We start from the raw sequence: 4,437 nt of genomic DNA, 5'->3' as shown, positions 1-4,437 counted from the left end.
ATTTCCGGTCTGCACGGGGTCGAGTGAGGTCGCGCTGTACAGTGTGGTAGCTCTGCACATAACAAACAGCAGGACAGAGAGGTGAAAAGAACAAATGTGGATAAAGTCTCTAAACCGGGAGAGAATATCTTAATTAAAAAAAAAATACGTTATTTATTTAATTATTGGAAATGAAAAATGTCCAAAAGAATTTTCCATAGTTCATATTCTAATAATAGTCTACTCGGTTTAGGATAATATAAAATAAAGAGAGAGAATCATTTTGCGAAAGTGATCATATATGCTTAAAACCTCCACGTAAAAATACAGTTTCAACAATCAACTATCATATTTGTGTGTAGCCATGGTAAAATAAGTAAAAATAAATAAAAATTTACACCCACGTCAATTCTAAGGTTTTATATGTCAGGACATAAAACATATTCAAAACTAGGAGTTACATTTAAGTAAATGTATCCTTATCAGTCTCTCACATCACTGAAGAACATTGCTTCAGTTCACTGTTTTTATGCACAGCTCTCTTAGATCCCACCACAGCTTTTCAGTCAGGTTGGGATCTGGTGTCTGGGCCATTGCAGCACTATGACTCTTTTTCAGTCATTCTGTTGTAAATTTTCTACTTTGACCATTGGATCGTTGTCCTGGTGGATGATCCAGTTTTGTCTGAGCTTTACCTGCCAAACACGTAGCCTCACCTTTGACTCTAGAATACTTTAGTGCACATCGGTGGTCTCAGTGACTGCTCTATAGGTCCCGTGGCTGCAAAATAAGCCCAAATCGTCACTCCTCCATTGTTTCCTCAATTGCATTATTAACATCTTGTCTTTGGTCTTGTCTGTCCAAAAGACATTTTACCAGAAGTTTTTCAGATGCAGCTTTCCAAACCTAAGCTGTGCTGGCATGTTCTTTTTTGGGAAAACCCACCAACCCTTCCAAACAAGCCTTACTCAAGGCATTTTACGCTTTAAAATAAAGACCCTGTCGTATTAGAGAGAAAACTCCAACAATGACATGATTGCCTGTGAACTTGAATTAAATGACAGTGGGAAGGAAAAACACCCTTTTAACAGGAAGAAACATCTGGCAGAACAAGGTTCAGGGATGGGCAGCCATCTGCCTGGGGGTGAGGAGATATTGGTGGAACCACATCAAAAGTCACCAGCAGAAACTAATGAAACCACATTTCACTTATTGTTGGTTCTTCTTCAGTTCCAACAACATTTAATACATCCTGAACTGTCATCGATGGTTGGCCAACAGTTGTGTATAGTCTAGCTCATTGCGACTCTCAGGGTAAAACATCTGGCAAACATGTTTCACTGTAACATGAATCATTTTAGCAGCTCTGGTTAGGCTGCCTCCTCCAGTTCCCTCACAGATAAGAGAGCTGGTAGCTAGTAGTTGAGTTTGAGGTCCTGCTTTGGACTCGACTTGGAATCAGACAAAAATGGGGGTTCAGAAAGGTGGTTCCTCACAGGTTTATAGGTTGGCTAGGTTTTGTTTTTCTATAATGTTACTCAGTATAACAGTAAATTTTTAAAGTGCAGTCTTTAGCTGTAATTGTGTGTCTTTATCTTTGTTGTGGTGCTGTTATAATTCTTCTTCTGGATGCCTCCCTTAGGGGTCACCAAAACAGGTAATCTGATCATCTATCACACCAACCCTCTACACGTCATCCTTTACTACATCCATAAACTTTCTCTGTGGTCTTCCATTGGTACTACTTTAACTGATCCCTTTCATTTGAATCTATTTATCCATTTCATAATGATAATGTGTCAGTCCTAGTGCTACTGACAAAGCAACAGCACAGATAGTCTTTCAAAGGCTTGAGTGCTTGGAAGGACCCGAGACTACCACAACCAGGTTGAGTGAGAACCTATACATACACAAGAAGCCCTTTTCTTTCAGCTTCTTGTTTTTCTGGTTTTAAGGTCTATGATAAGGTTTATTTAGTTTTGAAAATGTTTTTTTTCCACATAAAGGACTGATGGATTTCCATGTGCAATAGGGAAATGCAGTTAAATGCAACATTTCCCTTCAGTTACTGATGCATTATTTTATCCAAGTGTCATGGCCTTGAAAGGCAATGGCAGTTTGCAGTCCCTGAAGCAGAACCTGAGACTTGACAGTTTATAGTTCTACAGTTTTATTTGCATTTAATTAGGAGTGACAAGTGAAACGTGGAGGGGATTGGCGGGACTGGAGAGAGAATTAGTCCAGGCCAAACTGTGAGTCATCGATTGCCTAATAGTGCAGATCAGTATTCTTACTTGGAAGAAGGAGAACACAAGGAGGGAGCCACTGGTCAGGTTTCTGTGGGAGTTTAGCACCACTGGAGGGCGAACAAGCAGGTGAGTCAGAGAGGTGAGTGTTTGGCCAGAATCTTCCAGATGAAATAGACCAGTTTTGTGGAAACAGGTAAGTGAATCTTGGAGGGAGTGTGCTTCTAAGTTGTACAAGAACGACTGGAAAACAAGACAGTAAGGATGTAAGCACTCCGTAAACTCAGGGGGGCACTAAAACCACGAAGGAGCCTGATTACTGCTCTACAATAAACAGCAATTTGGCAGAGACGAAATGCTGGAGCTGGTCCTTAAATTCAGTTAGATGATGAGTCTGATACAGCAGGCACAGGAGACCCCACCTGCAGGTGAAGCCCAGGCATGTCCAGACCATCCATAAACTGAAGAGCAGTGTTAGAACAGAGGAAAACTACTGACGAGTGTAGGTCGCACCCAAGTCTCTGAGTATTATTTGATATATGTTAACATAGTTTAGTCAGTGTTCCTATTATTTTGTGCTTAGTCATAGTTATAACATATCAATAAATGCCAGGGTTCAAACTAATAACCTTACAACGTGGCCATATCACTTTATTATCTGAGCTACTTTTGCTAACCACTGCCACGCCACTAACCCAGCCAATTCAAATGCAAACTATTGAATACAGTAGTAAATGTCTACAAGAGAAATTCCTGCACAAAACCTTTTTAATACTGCAATGTTATATTTCCTAACTTCCTCCACAGCGAGGACTTCTCCAAAAAAAGGGGGGGAAAAGTCCAAACGACTGTAGTTTGAGGTTCAGAGATCAAGCAGCATGCATTGCCTCCATGCAGACACAATTTGTTACCTAAGGATTGTAAAAGGTATAGTATTGTTCAGGAAAATGATAATCTAGTGCTGATAGTGTGGTAGAGGTAAAATTACAGTGGCTTAAACATGACTGGGTAGGTCATTCATTGGTGCACCTGGAGGACAGAATAGCTTAGGCTGGGATGATAGCACAACATTACCTGGGCTCAGAGGGATGTTCAGAATTGCACTTTCCCCTAGAGAGTAAATTTCTGTTTATTTCATTGAGATATCACAGTAGTCTAACCTAACCACTTTCTTTATTCTCAACAACTTCACTGTCCAAATATGTCGGACTTTTATCCAAAATGTGCTGTTTACCCCACGTTTGTATCACAGTAATCAGCTGTGCATGTGGTGTGGGATGATTTCCCCTCAGGCTTTCATTTTACTGGATTTCTTGTTATTTTTTTGAAGAAGAAAGAAAATGTGAAAATACATATTTAAGTTAAACACAGCAAATTACTGCCTTGACTCAGTAAAAAATGCCTTTAACTGGGTGTTTAAGTCCACTGGACTTTACTCTTATTTCACATGACAAGTATAACTCTGATAATACTTTCTTTTGTGTTTTTTTTCTTAGTCATAATACATTTAGATAGATATTTAGATGTTGAAACATCACCATCTAATTCTGTTTATATGTTATCACATAACACATCTGAACCACTTAAATTTCAGTATTAAGATTTGTGACTGATCTGAGTTGGAAATTGTATAGGTGAAAGTCAAAACTGTCTGGTCAATAAACCTCATTCTTGTCATTTTAATAATATTAGTATCATATCTTTGCCTCTTAGAGTAATGAAGCTTTAATATCATACTTAAATAATTGGAGTTAGTGATAATAAAGTTAGGCTACCTTCATTCATTATCATCATTTGCTAAATTTTAAAGATATGTGACATAACTACTTATCATTTGTTTTTCTTCATGTGAAAAAGAAAAGAATACCCCCGCTAGAAAAGAATACCCATCGCTACAATAGCTTGTAGAAACAGCTACATAAGCAATAATTTTCTGGTAAAGGTAAATATGTGTATATCATGTGTGTTTAGTTTTAGCCAAATGGGGTGCTGTGCATTATGGCCAAATATCTTATGTTTAACATTTTACATACTATCTGAGGCCTGTACAGTCTGAGATGGAACTCTTGGGTTTTCTGCAGTTTTCCTGAGCATTGCAAAGCCTGATATTGGTTTGAATTTAATAGAATGTCCACTCCTGGGAAGTGAGTTAACACACACATGAATGCTCCAGTCCAGCAAAATACGAAAAGTTCTATTTTTATAGGGATGG

The sequence above is a fragment of the Neolamprologus multifasciatus genome, chromosome 16 (genome assembly GCF_963576455.1).
Source record: "Neolamprologus multifasciatus chromosome 16, fNeoMul1.2, whole genome shotgun sequence".
In the NCBI taxonomy this organism is placed as follows: Eukaryota; Metazoa; Chordata; class Actinopteri; order Cichliformes; family Cichlidae; genus Neolamprologus; species Neolamprologus multifasciatus.
The sequence above is the reverse complement of the archived record's forward strand: the minus strand, read 5'-3'. Positions refer to the sequence as shown.